This window comes from Emydura macquarii, unplaced genomic scaffold (assembly GCF_026122565.2).
Source record: "Emydura macquarii macquarii isolate MOO-44397 ecotype Brisbane River unplaced genomic scaffold, CSIRO-AGI_Emac_v2 contig_2246, whole genome shotgun sequence".
Taxonomy (NCBI): domain Eukaryota; kingdom Metazoa; phylum Chordata; order Testudines; family Chelidae; genus Emydura; species Emydura macquarii.
Genome location: NW_027132383.1, coordinates 567,606 through 585,686, shown reverse-complemented (window position 1 = coordinate 585,686; position 18,081 = coordinate 567,606). Strand labels below are relative to the sequence as shown.

The following is an 18,081-nucleotide window of genomic DNA, read 5'->3' as shown; positions in this document are numbered from 1 at the left end:
CTTCATCATGCACCTTTCAGCAGGGTGAAATTGACTAAGAAACTTGAGAATAAAAATGCAAAGGGGTGCGGCTTTCAGCAGCCATTGGTCCAAATGCCAAAATCAATTCGCTGACTAACACGGGGAAGCCCCGAGAAGGAGTGAGAGTTCAGGATACCCTGCTGCTGATATGGGAGCAGTGTTGGCCGGCTCCTTGGTGAATCCTGTCCATTGCTTCGCTGCTAGAAGTCTGGCAATCAGGGCATCGAGGTTCAAGGTTGAGTGGTGTTAAAGTATTTTCCCCTGCCCCCCTCCCGTTCCCTGGAAAAGGGAGGAACATACACATCTCTGGGAATACAAACCTCTTCAATGAAGGGTTCTTTGTTTACACCAGCTGCACGTGGTCTGCTGTCCTAAGTGATCAGGTATGTGGTATGTTAAGAGGAGGTGGAGACTCAAAAGAGAACCAGACTTTCCTCGGAGTGAAAGATGATGGTGATAATGCTAGGCTGAGGTTGGGGAAGGAGAGCCCTGTTAAAGGCACAGAAAACCATCTGTGTGGGACCACTCCATTCGGAACGCATTCAGCCCGTCCCCCTGGCTGGGGTGGCATGTCTTGGAAACAGCAGAGCAGTTAGCTCTCCTGTGACTGGGAAAATCTTCACAAGCAAGGCAATGGATTTTGCCTTTATACGTATGGTTTTTTAATTCTCATTTTGTCTCCAATCAGAGATTTGGAGTGAATCCTTACTCCTGCTTAGCACTCAGCTCCTCTAGAGAGATGAACTGATTCGGTTTCTTTTTGGTGTGTCACAAAAAGTGAAATACTGTCTAAGAAGAGAGGTGATTGGGGAGGGCACAGGGGGCAAAGGTTTAAATGTCCCTTTAGGACCCTAAAATTACAGCTTATCAAAACTTTCTTTTTTTAGCTGAAAACTTTTTTTGATGAAAAATGCCGCTTCATCAAAATCAAAATGTTTTGTGAAAACAGGTTGATTCAGTGAAATGTTTGATTTTTTTTTTTTTTCCAAGAAAAAATGTAAGTAAAAATGTTTTGTTTCATTTGGAACTAAAATGAAAAACTGAACCAAAACACATTATTTTGTTTATTTGTTTTGAATTTTTTCTTCTGGATACTAGGCTCGATGGACCATTGGTCTGACTCAGCATGGCCGTTCTTATGTTCATCAAAAACTTAAAAATCTCCACAAGAAAAAATGGAGTGAAACTTTTTGTGGTGGTAAAATTGGATTCTTTTTATCATCTCTACCTAAAATGGGGAACGGCCCATGGCACTTATCTTTAGGCACCCAGGTTTGAAAACACAGCCCGTAGGTATGGCACTGTACGAATTCCAGGGCTATGGATACTGTCTCCAAGAAGGCCCATCGGTTTTCTAGCACTCCTGGATGGTCACTAGTGCAAGCTGGTTGTGAGTGGGATAACAAGACGGGAGCAGTGCTGGAAAAGTTTTACCGTAGGGTGGCAGGAAGGAGGACAGAGGGACTAGAATGGAGCATAGGACAAAACTCAGGAGGCACCTTTAACTTACTTATTGAGAGTTCTTTGGGGCAGGAACTGTTTCTTTGTTGTGTGTGTTTATACAGCACCTAGCACGATGGGAGCCTGGCCTCTGGATACCTGTGCAATACCAATAGTAATGTAGCCTGCCTAGAATTACTTGGCCACTGTGTCAGAGTGCTGAGGGTCCCCTTTGCATGCGCTCTGGTTGGATGGGTGGAACATACCTAACTCAGACATCCCTTGATAGAAGAGGAGGCAGGGGTGTGAATGGTCTTTTGCCATGTTGGCTACTTCTGCCTCTCATTCCTGGATCCATTTCTGTGTATCTGATCTAGGGAATGAAGCCAGTGTTTTCAAAAGTGGGTGCTTAAAGTTAGGTATCTAAGACCCTGTACAATGATATCCTGATGTTCAGAGGGGCTGAGGCCCACCGCCTCCTGTTAAGTCGGTGCAAGTTGAGTCGGGTTCCAAGACTTTGAAAATCAGGCCAGTAGGTTACAGTGAAGTGGCCATGTGCCCCAGTTAGATCCGAGAGCTGGGACAGCCTGAGAAATCCCAGCTACCCGCTGCAGACCCACCCAGTTCACTGAAACACCAACGGGGGACGCGAGGATGTTGAAGAGAACGCCACACAGTGGCTGTTGATGCAGAAAGCCTGGCCCTCTGGTGGTCACCCAATCACACCCATCTAAAACAAGACACAACAGGAAGGATTTATGGAGCCAATCGTCCCAAATGCAGATTCTGGACTGGATGGTCCAAGGGTCGGGTCTGTACGAAGAGAAACGGGACCACGCCATGCTGGGAGCACAAATCCATTTCTTTAACTTCCTCTCTGCTCCATGTCATGCTTCTGCAGTGCCCTATGTATCTAGCGTCTAATGAAAGTGAGATCACCCTGGGTCTATGTGGGGAGAGGGACTGCAACAAGGGTCAGCTGAAAGCTCACATGAGCCCCCTTCCTATTCTCCCTGGCTGGAGAGAAACGTCTCTTCTGCTTAATGGAACGTCAGAGCTGTGATCAGCCTGGCTGTGAAGTGTAAAACCCACTTCAAGGCTGGGAAATTTCAAGACATCTTGATGTTAGGGAGGGAGGGGGGAAATTCCCAGGATTAGCAACATACTCCTGACATCACAGGTGAGCGTGTGTGTTTCGAAGGATGGCTATGTGCTATTGAAATGCTAAGCAATGGGTGCGTGGGGCAGTCGGTGCCCTTCCAGCAAGGATCATTGCTGCTGTGAAGGCTTTTCTACGCAATAAGGAGAAGAGCGCTTGGCTTCCCTTTCTGAATCACAGTGATTTCTTCCCCCTCCTTCCTCCGCTTGGCCCCGTTTCAACTACTTTTGATCTCAGTGGCGGGGCGGCTGCTGTCTGCTGGGGAAGAGGCTCTTGAACCAGTGAGTTAATCTGGTTTTTTTATCTCTGCCGTGAAGATGGAGCAATTAATCCACAGAAGGAAAGCTGTTGAAATGCCATGAATTGCACTTGTCAGCCTGGAGTAACTCAGTCTCTAATGGGTCAAGGGAACGGGTGTCAGATGGAGGATAAAGATGCACTAGCAGAAAAGGCATCTGGGAGAGGAGAGAAGCATTTTTTTCAATTCTGATTTGTGGATCACAGAGGATGATTTTTGGTCATCGCAGGAGGAGAGAGAGAGGAGAAAAAGTAGCTGGTACCGTGCCTTGGCTTCTCTAGCAAAAGCACTATCCCAGTGGAATAAAGAGGCTCACACACGCTCTTGACATGGGTTATCTGTCTCCTTCTTCTTCCCCCATCATTGGCGAAAGCATGGGCTGGGACGCTCCCCACAGTGCTTTACGCATTGTTTCCTGCTTACCATCTCTGGAGGCGAGGGAACAGCTTTCGTAGCACAGTCTGTCCTGGAGCCCCTGGGAATCAGCATCTCCTGTGGTTTGAGATGTGGCTGGATTAGAGAGCAGACACGGGAGCTGCCAGAGCTGGTGGAGATAGGATAAAAGGGTAGGAGATCCAGGTGCAGTAGGATGAGACTGGTAGCCTGCTATCTGCATTCCTTTCCTTCTCCCTTGCCTCCAAGGCAGACACCCCCATCTCCCTCCCGCCAGTCTCAGAAAGAAGTCACTTTACCGTGTCCCCTTTGCTGGCAGTGATGAGGACAAGCTGGTGGGGCAGCTAGAGGATCCTCGGAGAAAGCATGGGAGTTGAGGCTAACAGGGAATTGCAGATGGATAGAAACCAATATGAGGGGGAGCGTGTCCTCTTGCCAGAGACGGCTTGATTGCCGTGCCGTTGATCCATCAAGCACACAGGGCTTGCTTGCCACGTGGACTGGGGAAGGTGAAGTGGCTGTCTCTGATTTTGGTGGTCACCAAGGGCCTGGGCGGGGGACTCCCTCCAGGTTTGCTGTCCTATCCCTGCACTCCCAGAGCAGCATCCTGCAGTGAGAACGGCCTTTCACAGGTGATTTATGCGCAGAAGGGATAATCAGCTGGTCACAATGGACCAGGTTTGCTCACTGAAGAGGCAGCACTTTTGTCATTGCTTCTGTTCGTTCAGGGAGGATGTGTCTTCAGCCACTGCCCAAGAGACCAAACAATCCCATGTGTAACGGTGGATGGTTGTCCTGTCGTGGGTGAGCAGGGCTGTGCTCTGCCTACCCTTGGGGGATAACTTGAAGTGGTTTCTTAAGATAAGAGGCTGCCCAGTAGGGTGGTCGATTCCACAGGTGGTCATGTGAGTCTGATTATTAGATAAGCGATGAACTGCATTTGTCATGCAACTTTGGCCACCTTCCCTTCTCTCTGCTCACGAATCCATCTCCCTGGGCCTTGTTCCAACATCCTGCTACCTTGGGGAGCTGCAGGCAGCCATCCGACCCCCCCAGCCCCAAGTTAGACTGGTCTGGGAGGCAGAAATGGCAGTAGTCCAGTGTCTCTCAGCCCTGCAGGTGCAGTCATGGTAACTTCACACTGCTGAACAGGTGGAGATCCTCAGCTGTCCAGTGGGACACTCAGCTCTGGCTTGTAGCCCTCAAAGGTCCCCAGAGATAAAGCCATGACATTTTTGTGTATAGAAAATTATTTCAAGCCATTTTTAAAGGAGCGTTAGCCTGGTTAGTTCATGTCTTCCTGATGAATTACCAGTGAAGGGATATAAGAAACGTGTGTGTGTGTGTGTGTGTGTGTGCGCGCGCGCGCGCGCGTGTGTGTGTGTCTCTCTCTCTCTCTCTCTCTCTCTCTCTCTATTTTAAAAATTCTTAGATGCTCTGAAATGTAGAGGATTTTTTATACCAGGTGGCCTATCTGGCGTACATGGGGTGAAGTAAAACAGAGGCTTTGTTGTATGAATTCAGTATGACTGCTCATTAGTAATGCAACTGTCTCAAACATAGACTGATAAGTTTTTTCACACCACGTAATCATGGACTCTGTTAAATGTGTGTGCACATATATGTGTGCGTGTGCACGCATCTATAAAACGTATCGTTTGGTGCATGCTCTTTTTAAACTCTTCCGGCTGGAAAGACTGTAGCAGAATTCCCCATTTTAAAGATTTTGAAGCTGCTTGGGGAGCATTTCTGAAACCAGCTGAATCTTTCAACCTAGTAGAGCTTTTTAAAGGCATCCATTGTGTGTGGAAGATCTGTCTGTCTACACAGCATACAAAGAGCGAAACCTCTGCGAGAAAATACAAATATTTGTGCCTCTGCACAAGCGAATGGAGTTGGGAACAAGTATATCACCACTCCACGTTCAACCCGTGTGGACTCCATTGTGAGCATGCAGTTGACTTGCCCAGCAGCTGTTGAACACCCAGATAAAAGTAATGTGAGTGTATTGGAGGTTTTGGGAGAGAGGACTGAAGACACACATGCTTTCAGTAGTATGGTTTATGACATGAGTCCCAACCAATTTAATGGGAATGTGCGTGCTGCCGGGTGGCCAATATTATACTTGGACTGTAAGAAAAAATATCGTAGCGTTTATTTTCAGAGCAGGGCCGTGGGCCATCCGATTGCAGGCTTTCTTCTCCTCTGCTCTACCGTTGCAGTTCAGACTGTGGAATAGACTGATGATAACCGTTTGCGCTTCTATGCAGACCTCCATCCAAGGATTTGGAAGTGCTTCACAAATCCTCATTTGTGCCCATGGTCCCCTCCCCTGAGGCAGGTCAGCATTACTGCCCCACCTCGCTAGCTGTGAAACGGAGGCCCAGAGAAGTAAAGTGATGTGACCAAGGTCACACAAGGTCGCTTCCCTCTCAGCAATGACTCCCTGCTGGGACCCGGACTAGACCTAACCTCCAGAGACCTTATCCAGCCCTGTTCTCTGATTCTGTGACTGAGTCACGGACTGATGTAGCTTTACATTCATGCTTGGCGTGCTCCTGCTAAGTCTCCTGGCCCTTGTGTGTCAGTCCTGACTATATCCCAGCAGCTCAGCCACTCACGCTCAGTGCTCTGGGGTTTTAGAATTGTGATTGATCTGCTGCTCCAGTGGCCATGCCGGGTGCATCATAGATGGGGTTTTCAGAAGCACCGCAGTGAATTGTGCCTAGAATTCATGCTCCTAAATCCCTTAGGTGCTTTTGAAAACTCCATCCCATCCCTTCTCATGCCCTGTCCTGTGCACACTCAGGGCCAGGGTTTGGTTTACTCCATGTCCCAGGACAGGCTCGGCAGGAGGTGACCTGTCCCTGTTAATACCATCTCAGAAATTAGAAACTGAACAGACCTCTGGGATATCTAGTCCATCTCCCCAACCCTGTCAATTCAGGATTGTTCTCTTCTGTCTACTCCTGACATGGGGATAGGTGTGTGCTCTAAAACATGTCAGCTAATGCACTCTAGCACTCTAGTTGTATTAGACTTGCATGATCTGGTAGGGGTCAACCCTGGGTGTGGGGGGGGCCTAGGGTCTAGACACACCGTTCACACTAGTCTAGGCTTGGTCAGCATCAGGTTGAACCTGTCACCCATGCAGCATCTCAGTGCTGTGACTGTCTGAGCCGTGAGGCTGGCACAGGAAATGGACTGACACGTGCCGAAAGCCTCTGCTCGAGTGGTCTCAGACAGCTGCTGGCGACCTTAGCTTAGGGATGAACTTGCACCCCTGGGTGTGGTGTGAATCGGGACCAGTCTGCCTTGCAGGACTGTGATCTGGGGCTTTTCCCGACAGGTTGGTCTCTGACTGTTCTGCTCTGTTACCCTGGAGGCTGGCTGTAAGCTATGCCCAGCTCTGGGGCATCCTGTAGCATCAGGTACAGGCAAAGCACTCCTTCCGTGCCGGCGTGGCGGCAGATTAGCGTGGATGCTATTTCCAGGCCGGCGCTTCCTCAGCACAGGCGTTGTGTAAATAGCTCTGCCCCACGCCGAGCCCTGCTGCTGTGTGAAGGGGACAGACGTCAGTCACGGAAGATCACCCTGGTTTTGATTGGGCGGCCTTCTCTTCCTGTCTACGGGACCAGGAGAGAGCCCTTCTCCAGCAACCGGGAGAGCAGCTCAGGGCTTGGGTTAGCTGCAACATTCGTGTCCTTCACCTTGTTTTGTTCTTACAAAGTTGGGGAAGCAGCTGTGTGGTGTTGGGGGGGGGGGGGGGATAAATCTAGCCCACCCTCCCCTTCTGGATGTGTTTCCGGAGGGGGGATAAATCTAGCCACCCTCCCCTCCTGGAAGTGTTTCCAGGTAATGTGCTTTTCCATATTTCACCTTCCAGTTAAATAGCCTGCACCGGAGCTAACTGTCCTCCCTGCGATAATTGTAACCAAGCGCACCAATGCAAACCATTCCAATCGAGTGCTAATTTAATTAGAAAGCACCCATTTTAGTTAATTTGTTCAAGAAGATCACTGAAAACTCCTGGAGAGAACAGATGTTCCCCTTTCCCCCGATGAACATTCAGGGGTTTGTAAATGGCCCCACTCAGCCTTGTTTAGGAGAGAAAAGAGGATTTTATGGCTGCAAACGACCCTTTCTGTAAACATTTTACAGCTCTCTGCACGTTTGAGTGACGATAAACCCCTAGCAACTCGGCGGGCTGCAAATTTGCGACCATACGGCTATCATTTTATTGTCATATTTCACGGTCGTAACGTTAATGGAAGATGCTCGCTACAGTCTTTTTTAATGGCTCCGCTGAGCACGCTCAAACACTTTGGCTTTGGAAAATTCATTGAGGTGCAGTGCTTCTGTTTTTGTTTACAGCTTTCACTTCTGGAGGAATAACTTTGAAAACACGAATCCCCTCCACGCGCACACCTCCCTGCCCTATTCAGATTTCCAAAGCCAGTCCGTGTTTCCTGGCTCGCCCTGCTCCCCGGCTTACACACACGTGTGCTGCCTTCCTGGGTTAAAATGTTCCCATTTCTCGTTGGACCAGCCACATGTTCTCTTCCCCTGCTGCTGTAACTGATGGGGTGCAGGGGCAGGAGCAGCTAGGCTGTAGCAAGTGCAGCCTCTCCCCCAAAAACTTTATAGACCTACTAGAGATCAATAGCCCTGAATCCAGCTGAGTATGGGAGGGGAAGATGCCTGGCTGGCTGCATTCATTGAGCCTTCACTCACGATGATGTTGGAGTGTAAAATTTGAAGAGAGCGAAAATCTTTTTCTCTCCAAGCCTCTATCTACTGTTTAGTGCACTGATTATTTTTTCTTCTTCCTTCACTCTCCCTCTTCTGCCTCGTCTTCCGCAAGAAATAATGTGATTATTAAAAAGACTTCACACGTCCAAACCCACGGCCACGCTGCACGTGCAGCGCTAGGCAAGCAACTCCCCACTGGTCTGTGTGCTGCTGGCACCCTCTGCTCCTCTAACCAGGATTCCCTCTGCTTGCAGGATCCCACTGACTCCTCTCGGGTGGCCTTGTCTGTCTGGTGCCCTAGCAGTTTGCTCTGCACAGGCTGGGGGAGCTTTTGTGGGCTGGCTGGGTGAGACCATGGCAGAGGATCAGCACTGAGAGCCAGGCCTGGGTCTCCTGCTTCCTCCCAGGCAAAGCCTGGGCAGGGTGTGGTGCCAGTGTTTTCACGCTGGGGAAAGATCTCGCCTGTGTTATGCTCGAATGACCCTTCCAGGCCACCATAGGCGATGACATTTGGGAGACTCTCTAAGGCCACTTCTGAATATCTTGGCCTGCCAAGAGTATGGCACTTAATGCTTCTCATCTCCCAAGCACTTCACAGCCATTAACAAAGCCTCCCGACAGCCCTCTGAGGCAGGAAAGCATTACCCCAACTTGCTTACCTTGCTTTAAAGTACAGCGCTAAGCGCAGTGGGGCCTGGTCCATGAGTGGAGGTCCCAGGCGCTACAATAATGCAAGGAACAAGTTTAAACTAGATTAACACGACACTCGAGAACCAAACCAAGAGTGTTCACACGAGGGAGTGGCCCCAGTGTCTCACAATCCGTTTCTAAACCAGTGTAGCCAAACCGCAGTTTTCTAATGTCAGCAGCAAGGTCTTAGGGGAAACATTGTCTAATGTAAAGCACGTGACTGTGAGTCCACAGATGTGAGCTCTGTCCATGCTGTCACAAGCTTCCCTTGTGACCTCGGACAAGTCACTTACGGGGGATACCATTGACTTGAAATCTAATTCGTTTTCAAACAATGAGTTCCGAGTGGTTTGGAGTCCTAGCTTGGGGCTTTGTTCTGCTGCCTATCACTGGAGTCCGAGCACCTGTCCCTGTCCCTAAATCACTTCGCCAATCTTTGCATTTTGCAGCTTTTTTTTTTTTTTAAAAGAAGAAAAGGTTTTGCCCGTCGCTGTGTGAAACCTGCACAGGGTGGAGGGGTGGAGGGGTGAGAGGAACTGACTATGCAGGGGGAAGAGTAACTCCGGCTGACTGTACACAAAGTGCAGTCAGATTTACTAAATGAACCCACTGACGAGTCAGAGAGCTCGATCTTCCCTAATCTCCGTCACTGCAGTCATTTCAGGCCTTCTGTGTCACGATCGCCAGGTAAAACAGTCAGATGGAAGGTGGCTTGCCACATAATTGACTCTAGCTGCTCTGTGTCTTTCTCCTTTCTAAAGCGGAAGGAATTCTAGTTCTCTACCTGCCAAGAGTGTCAGGGCTTAATTCCATGCGTGCAGCGTTTAGAGAGCCCTGGCTAGAGGTGCTGGGGAATAAAGAGTGTGAGGGGTGCAGGTTGTCTGTCTGTCTCTCTGGTAGGTAACAGCACTACCAGTAAGCACTAATTTGCTGCTTGCCAATGACCATGTGCCTTGGGCATATTCTCTCCTTCCAGGGGGCTGCTGCAGTCCTTGAAACACGCCTTCCCCCCTCATCTGGGGTTATCAGCCCGCTGGCAGAGCTGGCGTCTTTGCACAGAAACTTACTTCCCTTCCCTTGTTCTGAGTACTCGGCCTTTGTTCGGTGTGTCCGTCCCCCCCCGTTCTCCCCCCAGTTTGCGGTGGGATCTAACTTTGCCGGGGGCCATCAAGGCACTAGCAGGAGTGTCCCCAGTTCAGGGGCAGTGTGGGGTCTCTTGCAGCCGGAGCAGCAGGGCAGGCTGCCAGAGTGCTGCGTTTGTTCACCACACTAACGCTGTTGCATCCCTTGTGCCATCTGCCTTCTGTAGTGGCGTAGGTGCTGGCAGAGGAGCAAGCTGGTACCCCTTGAGCTCCCCCGACTGAGATCTGCTGCAGCAGATGCCGCTAAGGGACATAAAGTGGAGACGGGGAAAGGAAAAAAAGCCATCAAACACCCTTTATGAACCAGGTTCTGCTCCCATTGACGGCTCTGGGAATTTTGCTGTTGACTTGAAATTGAACAGGGTCAGATCCCAAGTAGAAAGGGCTGGAAAAAGATATGACGGGTCCATTCGTGATCCCTGCCATAAACCCCCAATCACACCAGCAGATGTTTATGATGAACTTCCTCTCGGTTCCCCGCACCAGCACTAGCTCGGGGGCAGCTCCTTCTGCAACTCAGCACTGCCCTCCAACCAGGTGGGCAAGCTGCTGTGAGTGCGATGCCAGCCCCTGGGCCGGCTGCCTCTGTGCCACTGCCAGCCCCTACCCCTGCAGGGACCGAGGGCTCTGTCCATTCTGCTCTGACCGGCTGATCGAAGTCTGTGAACTGCTGCTGCAGCCCGGTGCCTGGAGGGGCAGGGTCCTTCCCTGCTACTGGGAGGCAGGAAAGGCCACGACTGGGGGAGGAAAGCTACAGTAAGGGCCTGGCTTTGTGATGCTGCCCTGTCCCCATGGTGTCTCAGAGCCATGGAGTATTCCCACTCATGGTCTGTACTCTCACATCCACCGCCCCCCTATCGTAGCAGTCTCTTCCCACCAGTGCAGAGCATTTGGGTGTGACCGGCTTTGGAGCCAGCGGACCCTCCTCTTTAGCAGATGTGACACTTCCAGGCACTTAGTACATCAGCCGTTCCCCCAGCTGGAAAGATGGACAGTCTAGTGCCTTAACCCTTTGGACAGACCTGGGTTCTGTTCCCAGCTCTGCCACTGACTTGCTGGTGTGACCTGTGATAAGTCATTCACCCTCCCAGCCTCGGTTTCCCCACTTGTAAAATTAGGCTAATCTTCCCCTGCCTCGTGGGGCTGTTGTGAGGATTTTTACAAAGCACAATGAGGTCTTTGACTAGAATGCGCTCTGCACCTGCAGGGTGTCGTGAAGGGGGTGAATGTTTCTTATTTGAATAGAGCCTGGGACCCTCAGTTATGGACCAGGTCCCCATTGTGCCAGGCACTCTACAAACCCAGAACACAGATGTCTCTGCCCCAGAGAGCCTGCATCTAATGAGGAGGCTGTGGATAAATGCCTCAGATTGGGAGGCGCTCGGGTACCATGGTAACGGTGGCCATATAAGTACCCAACCCATCAGAAATTAAGGTTTCCACATTAGCATTGCAAGTCACTGGGCCAGACGGTGGCGGGTTTGCCTGCCAGACCGGGAATTTCAGGGGAGGTGCAGTACAATTTGCCAGGTTTGCTGGTGTTCAGAAAGTCAGAGTCAGAGAATAAAACAGCTGGTCAAAGCGGCAGCAAATTGAACCAGTTTGTTTCTTCCCCAGCAAAGGGAAGCTCCAAGTGCTGAGAGCGGCTGTGCGCACTGCAGACCCAGGCAGTTGCTTCGCTTTGTGGAGAAGCCAGAGGCTGTGTCTGCCGTGCAGCTGTTCTGAAATGAGGGGAAGCAAGCATTGGTTCGGGGGGAGCGGGAGCAGGGAAGGGAGAGGAAAAAGGGATCGGGAGTGGTGGGCAATTCTGTGACTCCACTTCAGCATCTTAGGGCCCACAGTGGGGCCCTGGGATGGTCTTTCCCCCTTTCAGAAAAGGGAGTTGGGAGCATCACTGCTTCATCTTCAGTCTCCACTGGGGTCACAGAGTTTAAGGGACTGTCAGATCATCTACTCTGTCCTCCTGAAGATCAGAGATTAACCCCAGCTGACCAGCACCCACCCGCTAAACCAGCAACCCAAGCATTGCCACTTGCTGATCTCCTGCCCGTTGCTACCTTCTCAAGGAAAGGAGCTTTACTTACCCCAGTTGTGCTCCAGGGAATGAACCCCCGTCAGCTGTCTCAGCTGGCTTCTGAGGGCACGTCCCAGGGGACCCAGGAAAATGCGTGTTCCATCAAGTATTCAGAACGAGTTAATTGGAAAGCATCAAAACTCCTTTCATAATTGAATTAACAAACCTCTAATATCATTGCTTTTCTAATGCGAACCCTATCGAGTTGCAGGTAGTGTGCACATGCTCCTTCTTACGGCCAGGCAGCGTATGTCAGTCTAATTGGGTTGTGTTCAACATGCTGGGTTTGTTTAGGCGACTGCAGCCTCTCTCCTGCCAGCGGCAGGTGTGTGAAGTGGTTTTTGGGGTGTCCACCGGTGTTCCCCAAACCTTTAGGGGGTTTAGCTGCTCTGAGTGATTTTCTTGGTTCCTTTTGCTCTGGATGCTTACTCTGTAAAAAGAGTTGGGTAATGTTTGGAGCGAGCTGTGTTTGAGAGGAAGGAAGGCCTGGTGGCTAGCATGCCGGGCTGCGACTCAGGAGAACTGGGATCAATTCCCAGTTCTGCTACAGACTCCTTGTGTGACCTTGGCCAAGTCACTTTGTCACTCCGTGCCTGAGTTCCCCAGCTGTGAAGTGAGGAGAGCAGTGCTTCCTTTTCCCCAGCCATTGTCTTGTTTGTTCAGATTGTAAGCTCTCTGTGCCAAGGGAGTCCGTCTCCCTGTACAGGTTTCTGAAAAGAGGCCTAGATCCCAATTGGGCTACTGTCATATAGTGCTGAGGGCTGGGATGGCAAGCCCTGGCTCTCACTGCATCTTTGCGGTTCTGGGAAAGTCCAAAAGCAAACAACTGCACTCACATTTCACTTTGTTGTTAAAGTTCAGTGTTGATTTCTGAGTTGATCACTTTAAATGAAACTTCTAGTAATAAACTAAACGCAAAGGGTCCATATTGGTCTGAACCAGAGCCTTCATTTCTTATCCAACAGCAAGACATTTGCAGATATGCTTGCTGATTTATTTTTTTTGCGGGGATCTAATTGTCTGCAGTTTTCCAATCCTCTTTCCTTATTGATTTGCAGACAAGTTTCAGACCTGCCAAGTCTTGCTTATTTGCTGGGATTGAGACTCTCTCCTTCCGGATTAATCTTCCACACATTTCTAAAAGCCTCTTCCTCCTGTGATGGAGGGTCTGGCGATGAGACCTTTTAAAATCTCACCTGGGAGCTTTGGAAATTGCTCTCGCTCAGATTCTTACAGCTTGACAGCCCTGCAATTTCCCCACCTGAGTTATTTAGTATCATAGTAATTAGAAATGGAAAGGATCTCTTAGATCATCAAATCCACTCCCCTTTCAGGATAAACTATAGCCCCTTGGTAGAGGATATGTCTGATATTAAATTAATACTATGCTTGATCTTAGACAAGAAGAATTAAAGTAACTTGCTGCATACTCTGCCAAAGAGTACATAAAAATAGCCCCAGTACTGCAACGTAAGGTAACTCCACTCTTAGATGCGGTACAAGGAAGTCTCACCTGTAGCTTGTAAACTTCATATTTCATCACTGATAAACCTCATGCGACACTGCAGCTTCTGGCATCTGATTTGAACAGACGGATGATCGGTGTACTTTTGTGCTGCCATTACACATGAAACTGTGTTTGTAGGCAGGCTCAAAACCCATTTGTTCTGGATTAAAGCCTCTCTCGTAAATCTGAATCAAAGCGTTGGAGAAATTAGCTTAGCGGGTGGGGCTGAGTAGGCAAAAGGTCTGGAACTGGACCGCCAGGTCTCAGCGCCACATGCCGCAGGAGGCTGAATGAAATAGGTTACCTCCCGGAGTAATCGATAGCTCCTGCGTGTGTGCTCCGAGGATGCTTTTTGTCAGTAACCGGGAGATAAGACAAGGTGCTCATCTGCCAGGTTTTATGGTCACTGAGTCGCAAAACGGAACCATTGTGTTTGTGAAAGAGTTGACAAGTAGAATTGAGAGGCTCTGAAGCATTCAGCCAATTCTGCAGCAGATATGTGCTCTCCTCCCCCTCCCACCCGGGACATATTGGTGGGATTCAATCCTCCTGCCCGTGGATGACTCGCTGTGCTCGGTGTGACTGCCACAAGAACAAAGCTGTGCCCATGACGGTGAATCCCGAGCCAGGGGAGCAGTCCCTTCTTGGGTTGCAGCTCTGCGTGTTCAGGATTGCAGCTTAATCTGTGGTGGATGTTTTATGTTTTAAAAACCCTGCACCTGAACCACGTTTTCTCCCCTGTGTTAAAATGTTATGCTCCGTCTAGAGAGTTCTGGAGGTTAAGGCCAGAAGGGCCCAGTCCGACCTCCTGTATCTCACAGGCCACCAGCAGCACCCGCACTCTACACCCAGCAGCCCGGAGTATCACAGCCCATCACACCTGACATCATTCACTCCCCTTGAACACTGTGACTGCCACCTGTGTATTTATTATCTCCATGTGCGGGGTATCTAGACCGTTCCTGTTGGTGTGTAATGATGTGTATCCTCTCCATGCCTCAAATTGCTCCTGACACCTTCCAGCGCTCTTTGATGCAGCCCTTGCGTCTCATTATTCAATGTAAAATCTTTAATTTTCAACACTGGGGTTATGAGTGTGGGGGTTTTCCTCTTCTTTCCCCACCTCCTTTTCCAGTGGTAAAAAGGAAAAATGGGAGGGGGAAGGAGGGGAAATAAACAGGAGAGGAAGTGGGAAAACACCAGGAAGAAAAACCATAACATTTGTATTGAAAAGATTTTGCAGAAAACTTGGTTGTATCCCTTCCTGCTTCCTTTCACATCCCTGTCTTTGCTTTTCCTCTTTATTTAAACGGGCCTCGAGTCCTCTCTGATCTAAACTTTTCATCAGCTGATTTAGCTGTGCATTTCCCTGGAGAAAGTCAAGGCTATTTCCTTGCCAAATTTCACCCTGTAGCTGCCTGCAAGTTAACCCACAGGGTGCTTTGAAAAAGATGTTTCTATAATGGGAAAGGTGTGTGTTTCCTACTTCCCTCACATTCAAAAATGGTTAAACCATTTTCATTCAAACTTCACACACACACACATCAAGTGCCTCTTTTAAGGCAGAGCCCGATCCTGAATAGTTTCAGAAAGTGCTGAATGACTGCAAAAAGAGGATCCAGGTGGAAACTTGTCCATCACCTTATACTACCTGTTGGAGTTCATTGCTGCTCTGACTATAATAATAATGTGAGCATTGTTTGGCTTACTCTGAGCTCTGGCTGTTAATTAAAGTCATCTCATTAACCAACTTCTTCAGGGAGGGGGGGTTGTTAAGAAGTTAGCAAAAATCTTCTGTCTGGCTCAAGATTGGCCAGGAAGGCATAAGGGATGGATACATCGATAGAGAAATCATGTTTCTATCTGGAATGTTGCTGTGACTGAAAGGTTAGAGGGAAAGTTTCTTTTTCAGTGGTTTTTCAGAGGTTGGTTCTGCTTTGAGCAGGGGGTTGAACTAGATGACTCCTGAGGTCCCTGCCAACTCTAATAGTCTATGATTCAGTGACTCTGTTTTTTGCTGCCTCCCATCGTTTTAGCATCTGGGCCCCTTCCACGTAAAATAGCAACAGTGAAGTCTCTAGTGGACTTCATGGAGTCTCTGGCACTTCTCCCTGTTGGAGTTTCTTGTGTGCCTATGGCAGCGCTTTGGTCTGTCAGGTGTCCCTGCTAACCATGGGTCTTCAAATCACAATCTGAGGACTTCAGCAGCTCAGCCAGAGGTTAGGGGTCTACTTCAGGAGTGGGTGGGTGAGGTTCTGTGTCTGCCATGTGCAGGAGGTCAGACTAGATGATCACCATGATCCCTTCTGGCCTTAAAGTCTGAGGCTTTCCCAGAGCAGGAGGGGAGAGGATAGCATTGAAACACAGGACAGTGTGCTTACAGACATTGGTAAGGAGCTTCCGTAGCAGGAGAGAGATGCAAAGCTGCTTCCAGCTTGGGTTTCTTTTTATTTGTAAATGACTAGCTTTCAAGTCGGCAGTGTCCCTTTAAATCTGTCTCACCTCCCCATCCCTCCCTCCCTTCCTTCCCCCTCTCTTCCCCCCCCCCCCACACACACACACACACACACACACACAGAGCAGTGTCTGTTTGAAGCAAATTTTGTTTAACTTTCCCTTTGGCTGCAGATGAAAAAGCCCGTGCGCACTTCTAAAGGATGTGTCTGAAGAAAGTACTTTTTTATTGAAAAATATAATGGTGCCACCTGAAGTGTGATTTACTTCAGGGTCCACTTCTCAGACTTGATAATATATTTCTATTAGATTTCTTTCTTTTGCTTTATCTTTCCCTTTAAGAGTGGCAAGTTCCTCTGTCTGCCTGACACTTGCTTAGGCTTAGGCAAAATAAATGTTGATTTTCATCAAAAGTAAGAGCGTTGGAAGTACTAATTCTCCAGCGTTGCTGGCAAGCTCAGCAAAAGCTGCTCGGGTTTCCACAAAGAGTTTGCCATCCAGCCACGCTCTTCTCTTTGGAAGCAGTTCAATCATCATAATGAAAAAGGGGCTTCTTATCCTAGCTTTCGCTAACTAGAAATTATATACCTGGTTCCCGGAAGATAGATTGCATTGCTCCTGAAATACAGAGGGTGGTATAGAGTGAAGGAGCGCACAAGATTGATCACACAATTTGCAGAATCTACCATGCACAAAAAAAAAGAGAATATATTTTTGTTTGCCGTTGTCAGGGGGCCTCTGTCTCTGGGCAAAGGGGGCAAGATAAGGGAGAGGACAGAGGGAAAATTCAGCCCCCTTTGTTGAGTTTTGACCAATGTGTTGTCAATGAGGACCACACAGAAATTAATTCCAACCCTGTCAACTGTTTATTATCAGAATGAATATGGAGCCTGTTCTTCCAGTCAGTGCAGGCTTTCCATCCTGTGGCTGTTCCCATAGTTGGCTGAATTCCCCATGTGCATTAGATTACATTGTATTTAAAAGCAATTGTTCATTTAGATGGGATAGGGTTTTTTAAAACTTTGTATTGCTTTGGAGAGAATTAATATACTTTAGGTTTCTCATGGTGGAAGCAAAACTTTTTCAATGGCCCATGTGTCCCCTGGAGAGGAAGCGTAGTCCAGTGCTTCGGCCTCTGGGCTGGGGCTTCGGACATCCAGGTTCAAATCTCTGCTCTGCCTCAGACTGTCTGTGTGAGCTCGGGCAAGACAGGCCCAGAACCTCAAAGGCTCTGAACTTCCAATCAGCTGCCCCTCTGTGCCTCAGTTCCCCATCTGTACAATGGCGCTAACAGCACCGCCCTGCCTCCCAGGGGCGTGGGGAGGATAAATACATTAAAGATTATGCATTGCTTTGAGATCGACTGATGAGAAGCGCCTTAGAAAAGCAAGGGTTTATTATTGTGTAACTTACTCTCCTGCTAGACTTGAAGCCTGTCTGAGACTAATTCACATTCAGGCTTGAGGGGAGGGGCCGGGGGTAGTACTTGTAAGAGAAAACCCCCTCCCATGTGGTCCTGGGGAGGTCTGAAATGTATTCATGCAAGGATCTAAGCAATGACTGAGGCAAAGGGGTGCAGATATGCTAGGAGCTGTAAAGAGAGCGCCTGTGAGAAACAATTGAGGGCCCGATCCTGCAGTGTGGGTGAACCTGCCTGTGGGTTTCAGTGGGGCTCCACAGAGGTATTATGAGGACCCTGTGTAGATTGGATTGCATGATCAGGGGGTAGGGCACTAGCTGGGGACTCAGAAGACTGGGGATCAGTTCCCTGCTCTGCCACAGATTTGCTCTGTGACCTTGGGCAAGTCCTGGAATGTGTCTGTGCCTCCATTCCCCATCTGTACAATGGGGATAATAGCCCCGCTTTATCTCACAGGGGTGTTGTGAGGGTCAGATCCATTAATGACTGTGAGGTGCTCAGACGCGGTGGTGAAGTGAGTCAAGAAATATGCCAATCAGGGCCTGGCCATGCGTTTGAAAAGTGCTAGATTGACAGCTCTGATGCTAACTTGCCTGAGGATAGAGGTGATGGATGCAGCTGGTTTAGCCGAATGGGGATTTGTTGGAAATTACAGGTCTTTTCCTTCATTCAGCATTTGTAGTGCCTGGTCCAACTCACATTAAAGTCAGTGGGAGTCTTTTCTTTTTCAA

General features: G+C 49.1%; 1 protein-coding gene across 1 annotated transcript in view; it reads left to right on the top strand.

Annotated features, from left to right (window-relative positions):
- ZC3H3 (zinc finger CCCH-type containing 3) overlaps window positions 1-18,081 on the top strand; it is a 318,307-nt gene that overhangs the window by 284,559 nt on the left and 15,667 nt on the right. The window lies entirely within an intron of this gene.